Raw genomic sequence first — 9240 nt, forward strand, 5'->3', positions numbered from 1 at the left:
CTATAATTGCACATTTTCTTTGCTGGGAAAGTGGAGAGATTTCTCAGTGTATTTTACCATATTATTATTTTTTTATACTATCAGACTTTATTTTTACCATTTCTGGAATTTTTGCACACAATTACGAAATGACCTTAACCTTCTCTGTTAATATCTTTCTTGGCTAGAGAGTTAATGGTAGGATGTATTTTGGATCAGAGATGTGTTTGTCTTACGGTTCAAATTATGCTGTCTTTCTTCATCATTCACCCTTCTCAGAGTACTCCCCCAATAAAAAAGAAAAAGAAAAAAAAATGGACTTGTAGGGAAGGTCTAACCATGTAGGTTCTGGTAGTACACTCCAGGATATGGTCTTTAACTTAAGAATGGTAGGAAGTACTGAAGAATTTTAAGAATGGCTTTTTGCCTTTAAGAAGAGTTTTCTGTGACGGAAGGTGAAGAAAAACAAAATGGAAAAATTGTGCTCTATGTGTGTCTCATGAACTGCAATGCCTTCCATTGTCATATGTAACAAGTTGAAATTTAAAAAATGAAAAAAAGTAATACCAATGAAACCGATGTTGCAGTATTGAACATTACATAGTGTTATAGGAAGTAAAAAAATGAGCCCTGTTTACTAATATCCAAGCTCTATTTCCCATAAGGATGGAAACTAAAAGAGATGTAAGTTAGAATGAATGATGTGTTTGGGTAGAATAGTGAATAATGTTTATTTAACACATTTCTAGAATATCCTATATTGCTATATAATTTTAAAGTTTCAGAATTTTAAATTAGAATTTTATAATTAAAAATATTAAAACTCTTATTAAGAAAGAAATTTTAAATAAAAGAAAAACAAGTTGGGGAATGAGTAGATATGATGAGACCCTGTAGTGATGGCCTGGGAGAGAGGTGATGGCAGCTTGAACATCAGCTAGTTACTGGGAGGAAGGTGAAATGAGTAGCAAATGGGTTGAACATCAAGATGTGGGGGATGAAGGTATCAAGGACCACTCTGGAGCATCTACCTTCTAATTCACAAGTGGGTGTCATTCACCAGCTAGGGAGGACGGGAAAAGCCCAACTCCTTTGGAGAAGATCCCAAATTTGACTTGAGATACCCTAAGTTTAAAGTAACTTTCAGGACATATTAATGAAGAGGAATGGAATCATGGGGAAGATTGGAGGGTAAGGGTGGAAATAATAAAAATATATTATATTCATAGACAACCATGACACAAGAAGACTCTCAATTCTGTATAATTAATATGCACTAATATTAAGATATCCAAGGGGAAACTTCAGGTAAACAATTTGAGCTTTCATGAATGTAATTTAAAATAAATGTATATTAATATGTTGATGTATAATCACTATGTTCATCCAAACTATGCATAAATAAAATCTACTCTGTGGGTATTTGAGAACATTAGAAAAGTTCATGTGAGGCATGAAGTGCCTAATGAATAACTAAATAAAAAACTCTGACTTTTACATTTGAAAAAAAAAAAGATATATTGTATTCTGAAGACCTCGTACTTCATAACATGGTCTTTGGGAATAGGACCCCTGCAAATATAATTAGTTAAAATAAGGTCATACAGACATCAGGTGTGGCCCTAAGTAATATAATCAGTGTTTCTGATGAATATTTTATGCATTATTTGACTGGGCTATAGGATGCCTAGATAAATATTATTTCTGGATATTTTTGTGTGGGTGTTTCTGGAAAAAATTTGCCTATGATTTGCTGGACCCAGTAGAACAGATAGTCCCACTTAATATGCATGAATTCCTCCAATAAGTTGAAGACCTGAACAGAACAAAAGATAAAAAAGGAATTTGCCCCTGTTCTCCTTCACCATAGAGCTGAGCCATTTTGTCTACTCCTATTTTAGGACTCGGATTCATAACATTGGCTCCCCTGGTTCTCAGGCTTTCTGGCTTGCCTGATTCTTGAGTTTTTTAGTCTGACTAAATTAAACCACTAGTTTCCCTGGGTCTCTAGCTTGCAGAGAGTAGGTTGTGAAAATTCCCAGCCTCCATAAATGGTTGACCAATTTTTCAGGATTAATCTGTTTCTCTATCACTATACCTCTTTACATGTTCTATTGATTTTATATTTTTGATGAACCCTGACTAACATAGTATCCTTATTGAAAAAGGGACACTTAGGAGTTATACTATCAAAGAGCACAGAATTCCTAGAAACAAGGAAGAGGCTTGGAGCAGACTCTTCATTCATAATAAAGACCTCAGAAGGAATCAACCCTGCAGACACCTTGCTTTTGGATTTCTAGCTTCCAGTGCTATCAGATAATGCATTTCTATTGTTTAAACTACTCACTTTATGGTACTTTGTTGCAGCTCAAATAGAAATCTAATTTACTTTATAGTCTGAGTTATTTGAAGAGAATTCCTGTCCACATGTGACTATAGCCAGTTCTTAAATATTTGTGATCAATTCTATATTTAATTTTTGAAGATTGTTTTTTGTTTTTAGATATTTAATTTGAAATAATTTATATTTATAGAAACTTATAAAAATTTGCAAAGATTTCCCTTGTATTTTTTGTCCAGTTTCTCTTTTTGCGGAACCATAACAAATTTATCAAATCCAGGAAATTAACATCAATAAAATACTACTAATTAATCTGTAGTTATTAAAAACTTTTTAATTTTTTAATGAACTTCTCTGATCCAGAATCCCTAAAGATCTTCAATTCTATGTAGTTTTGTGTTTCTTTAGTTTCCTTCAATCTGTTACAGTTCCTTGGTGTTTCTTTTTCTTTGACCTTGAGAATCTGAAAGAGTCCAAGTCTTTTATTTTGTAGAATACCCCTCCAACACTTTTTGTCTTGTTTGCTTGTGATAAAATTGAAATTATAAATTTTTGCAAGAAGATTAGAGAATTGATACCATGCTGTTCTTTGTGGTTCATTTTAGGGGACATAAGATGTAGGTAGGCATTATTCCTGGGTGTATTATCTATGGTTTTATGGGTAACACGGTGTCTGTCACATTTGCCCACCATAAAACTACTATTCTTTTCCCAGGCTAATTCACATAAGCATCATGTTAAAGAGTTATGCAAACATCTTTTTTCTTTTGTTTTTTACTTAAAAACATAACAAAGGAATTACTTCATATAGCCTTAAAGAAGACTTCCTCATGTTTTATACCTACAAAGTACTTTATTAAGATGTGACATAGTTCACTCAGTTGCTCCCTTATGTATTAAAATGCAGATTGTTTCTAATACTTTGCAATTAAAGAAAATCTTCTGTATATGTACTACTGGAGTTTTGGTGGGTATATGCAGGGAATATTGTCAGAAGTGGTATTTCTGATTAGACAGTAAGTGGATATGCAGCTTGGTTAGATATTGCAAAATTCGCCACCAGAAAGTTTGTACCAGTTTACACTGGCACACTGGTTTCTCCACCTGTTGTGTGTGCAAGTGTCTACCTCTTCACAGTCTCTCTCACAGCATTTGGTAGGCAATTCAGAATCAGTTGGAGTTCTTAAAGAATTGCAAGGAGGATTCAAGAGGGTTCAGGGTCTAGGGATGGGAGGCTGCATGTGGAAGTGTTTGTAGAAAGGTAAGACAACCTAGCAGACAGAAATTAGCTGTAACAATCTCTTATGTATTTCCTTTAAACACCCAAATTTTATGCAAATAGCATCCACTTTTGTCTTTATAACTGCTAATGATCATCAAAGGTACATGTTTTGAAGAATTAGTCTCCAGTTTGGCCTCAGATTGAGGTAGTAGAAACTAAAAGATGAGGCCTAGTGGGAAGTTAGAGGTCGATGGTGTGCCCTTGAAGTGGATTGTGGGGCCTGCTCATCCCCTACTCTTTGTTTCCTGCTGCCAGGAGGTGAGAAGCTTCTTCTCCTGTGTGTTTCCATCAGGATACACTGCCTTGCCACAGGCCAAATAAGCAGAGACTGGAACCTCCAAAAGGGCAGCCCAAATCAACTTTTGCCTTTGAGTTTGTGATTGCTGATATTTGTTATTGAAAAGAAAACTGATAATCACAACAACATATCTCTTTATTTTTGGATCTCTGCTCTGCCACCACCTCCACTCCACCTCACATGTAAGGATGTGGGCCTGTATCACTTAATCTGGAAAATCTCTTACTTCCCATCTACATGGATGAGCCAATCAGTTATGGTCCTACAGTTGGACCCTTAATTCAGGGATAACACCTACAAATGCTACAATGTCTAGGCCTCAATGATGATTTCAAAAATAGCATGGTATTCAAATAGGACCAGTCAGCATTAATTCTTGACTTTTTTTAAACAGCATTTAGTGGAAAAGGTTCTCTCTTTCCTGCACTATTAAGGTGACTGTGAGGATGTCTAGGACTGATAATGCCTCACTTTAGCATGAGGTAAATTCAAAGAAAGCAGAAGCACCATCCTAGACATTTACATTTTATAAATAGAGGCTCACTCTGGGCCTCTATTTATAAAATGTAATAATTTCCTAGTAATAGTTTGAATTTGATTTCTTTTACTTGTATCTCCAAGAATCAAGTTAATATTCTTTCAGAATGAATGTATCTTGGCTGTAGGATGGCTCTTAAGTCATGTGAAAATAATACATATGAAAACATAATATTTCATTGAAATAATGATATTAGTTCAATTTGTTCATTAGGCTTCAAAAGATAAGAGATTTCCCCTGCAACAGATGAACAGATTCTTATCCTTGAGCTATGTAATGAGTGGAAAGCATCATAGCTGTCAAGGGATGCTAATGCATCCATGTGGGACTGATAGGTGATTTTTCCCGTGAAACAGCATTGAGACATATTGGAGTTTGTCAGAACATTTCAGACTAGACCTTGTTAAGTTTTAATACGTTTCCTAGAGTAATTACTACAGTTTCTATCACATTTGTCAAAACTCTACTGATGGAATGGACCATCAACACTTCTTATCCTTTACAGTACACTTGTATTTTAATAAATTCTGTTCCTTGTAACATTTTTTTTTGACTCTCAAAACCTGAACCATCTTTACATATCTCCTCCTTAAGGTGGTTTCCATGCCCGGCACCTTTTAGACTTGTTTTTCTATAATTGGTTGAATTGTCTGTCCCCTGTCAACCTTCTGCATCCTGAGTTCTAGCTCTTTCTCAGACTACACCACTTTTGCAGTTTGAGTCATTTGTTTTCTGTTTTTAACAATCTGATTCCCCAACAAATTCTTAACATCAACTACATCCACTGGTCGTTTATTGTTGGGATTTAAAGATCGAGCAACTGTTCTGAGAGACTGATAAACAAATGACAATAAATTTCAGTACTGGAAGTTTTGTGCAATTGCAACTCTCTGTGAAATACTGTGGAGGAGCAGAGGAACTGTGTCTAAAAAGAGGTGGCATGATTTGGGAAAGAGTTTATGTCCATCATGAGCCCTAACCTGAAGTTTGATCATTGTTCACTTGAAAATTTTCTCTTTGCCTGCCGTATCTAGAGTTCCCATCTTCCAAAAGAAAATAGATTAAATATCATTTTTATAAATTTGCTAAACATTCTTTATAAATATACAATTCAAGAACATTATTGCTTTGTAGTTAAGTATATTGAAGATTCTAGTTAAACACTTGTCTTTAGGAAGTTATAGAAATCAGACAGTTTACATTATTATACTAGAACAACTGTTATGTAGGTTTGGTAGATCATTTATCAGATTTGACTTCTAGAGCTCTATTTCAGAATATAAAAATAATCACTCAATCTCTTATTAATTAATTTTATGAAGGAATTAACTTAGAACTCAATTACATGATAGCATATGATTTTGTGATTAAACAGGTGTTAATGCTTGGACTGTGAACTCAGCCTGTCAAAAAAGAAACTTCCTCCTATAATCACAAATTAATGTGCTTGCATAGCAGCAGTAATTTGTTTATGGCCTTCTCATGCAAGGAAGACATGATTACAGGCTCCATCAATACCAGCACAACTTTGATAGAACTTTCAGCATAATTAGTTTTTAACATATTGAAGTTGATAAACAACTTTCCAAGTGTAATTATGTTCTATATATTTGCTCATTATGAATGCTGTGGAGGAAGAATGGGAACTCAAAGATGTTTTCAAGCAAGTTCTCCACTTCTATAAAAATATATGTTTGAGTATTTTCTTTCTCCCTTCTCCTCAGTGTGTGTAGATATGTTATACAGGTGTGAGCATGCTTGTGTGTATACATGCTTTGGAAATTGTATTTTTGTTTTTACATTTTGAAGGAGAAAGAAATAGAAAAGAGGGAATAAATGTAGTTGAGGCAACAACCTTCAGTCACTTTTTTGATCGATGGAATAAGAAGGAAAAGAATGAATCACAATGTTTTACAGAAGTAGGAGAGAGTGTGATGTAGAACAATTATTTGCAATCAGTTTTAAATATCTATGTGGAAGACTGAACAATATAAATTAACATGTAACAGGATAATTTCTAGTCATTTGTTTTATCTTTTGATGGAAAAACAAAGCAAAGGAATGATTGGAGTTGCTGATGATTCTGATATCAAGACTCCATCTGGCTAACAAATCTGAAGAAACTCAAAGTAGCCATCACATATGGTTTTAGCAGGAAAAGGTGGTTATCAAAAAGAATATGTTTTCACAATTCTGTTTGTTCTTCACTGTGTCTAAAATCACAGAATAAACATGAGGAGAGAGAGATGTGTGATTGACATGACATGATACATCAGCATAAAGGGTGACTTTGTATACATTTTGGGGAAGGTTATGACAAAGGTTTTGGCTAAAGTTGAAAAGGGGGCAAAAATCTATGAATATGTAACTTGATCAGATGGCTGATTTCATTTCAGTAGCTCTTGGTGCTGTGCAGATATTTATGCTAAGTCTAGCGAGCATGACTTTTTGGGTTAGTCACAACCTTACTTTTGTTTGCTGTTCATCTCTGACCTCAGCGACTCAACTGCTTTCTTTTCATCTTTAGGGGATGAGATGTCACTATCCATTCAATTCCTTAGTTTTTATCCCTACTAAGACATACTCTTCAGAGGTTTATTTTTACATGAATAGTTCCATTTATATGGCTATTTGTTTGAAGATATATGTTATTGGGTTTCTAGGATTGAAATACTCATGAAAATTCAGTGAAATTTCCCTAGGTCCATCATGTATGCTACACTTGTCTGGACACTGACAAGTGTAAAATGGACCGACTTGTGACCTCTCTCCTTTAATATGTCATTTGTTTCCCCAAAAGTCAGAAATATGAATATAAGAGAAGGGAAAAACACAATATGGCTTGAAGCATTAGAAACCCATGGATAGTCACATCTGTAATAGTGCAGGCTTGGATAATGCCCTAGCAATGTTTTTGAAAGGGATTAATAGAGATGCTGTATTTTTAACTAAGTACTACAGCAATAGTGTGTGACATCTATTACATAAATTTAATTTTCATTTTGGGCTTTATTATTTGTCATTTTCTCTCATTAGCATGAGGAATTAAAATAGAAGCTGTGATATTTATAAATGTTTAACAGATCTCCCTTACAGCATATCCAAGACCATGTTTTAAATGAACAGCTCTTTGAATAGACCCATCAAAGTCCAGTGTTAAAATTAATCCACCTGAGGCACTGCAAGGGCAGAGGGAAGTTGTTTTTGCTGATAAAATATGACAATGTCTTTCCTGGCATAAAAGGGACTCACATGATAGCCATGCAGAGAAGAATATAACCGAATGGCTATATCTGCTGTGTTTCCACCTTGCAAAATTTTGAACTGCAAATGTTCCTGTCATCAAACTAGAGAATGTATCATTATGTAGCTAAGACCAGTTACAAAGTCACTTCCTAATAGGGATAATCATAGGCACAAATAGAAACTGTTCACAACAATTTGGTACCCATTGAACATTCCTAAGGGATATTTGCCTAGGCTTATTTGATACCCAATGTGTTGCTATTCCTTTAAATGGGATCAAAGCACAAATGAATATTTAGTTGACAAAAAGAAGAGCAAGGTCTTGTAAAGCTAATTTGAAATAGAATCCTGGGTAAATGATCAGATTATTTTCATAGGCAAGTGATCATTTCATTCTCACCTGCCTAGAAGCCTGAGTGAATTAATTTTAAAATGTCTTTGTAAGCCTGGAATATTTTAAAAGTATTCAATGTCAGGCATATATGGTTATTAACCTGATGTCTCCTTAACCTCATTAATTCTCATGTACTTCACCTAATTTTAAATAATCAAGAGGCAGTTTTATTTCAAATAGTGGCCCTTTTAAGGAACCCCAGTGAAATATAAGACTAAAGGATTCACATGAAAACAACATTTTATTCAAATAATTACATTTCAGAAATTGAACCAAGAGTGACAGGGATACTCACTACTCCTCTTATTAAAGCTGAGGTCTTTCAAATATATATTTTGATTCATAAGCCAATAGCCTCTACTGTTTATGATTTACAGGGCTGCCTTGACCAACCCAGACAAATAATTTACCATTACCATACATATAATTTATTGATGTCATTTTAATTTATAAGAAAAAAGTGAGGTCCAATTTAAAGGTTTTTATCTGTTCATTTCTCCACAAATTTATCCTACAGTAATGGGTATTTTCCCCTTATCTCCTATCTGTCTTTCTCTAGATGGTTAAATTAGTTCAGAAAAAGTGTCTCTTGTTTAGAGTGAAAATGATGAACACCTGGAATGCATTATCCTAAAAGAGAAAAAATGTTAAATATTTACATGTCATATAAAAAATTGTATCTGGCTAAATTAAACTCAGAATTAGCTTAACAATAATGGCAGACTTCCATACTAATATTTATTCATATGATAAAATAAAAGTTTTCAATTTGTTTACAAGTGTAAAATGATTAATGTCACGGACTTACTTTTTTTTTTTTTTTGAGGTTGCTCAAAGATTTAAAGTGTATGCTCCATACTTTTCACAGTTCAGTTACAGGGCTGGGGCGCTCTGGGAAATGAAGGCAGTGCAAAGACTCCTTGCTTCAACCCCCCATTCAAGGTCCTATTCTTGCAATCAAGTCAGAAAGATTTATGACATGTTGCTCAGAGTAAAAGGAATGAATTTATTAAAGGCACAGAGAAGAGAAAAAGGGGACAATCTCAATGGAGAGAGTGGGTCCCCATGAAAGAAGAGAGTGTGCATCTCCTGCATTCCAATTTTATTGGAGATCCCAGAGAAGTTACCAGAGAGTCCTACCCAGGTCTGCCTCTTGCCT

The sequence above is a fragment of the Ictidomys tridecemlineatus genome, unplaced genomic scaffold (assembly GCF_052094955.1).
Source record: "Ictidomys tridecemlineatus isolate mIctTri1 unplaced genomic scaffold, mIctTri1.hap1 Scaffold_48, whole genome shotgun sequence".
Classification (NCBI taxonomy): domain Eukaryota; kingdom Metazoa; phylum Chordata; class Mammalia; order Rodentia; family Sciuridae; genus Ictidomys; species Ictidomys tridecemlineatus.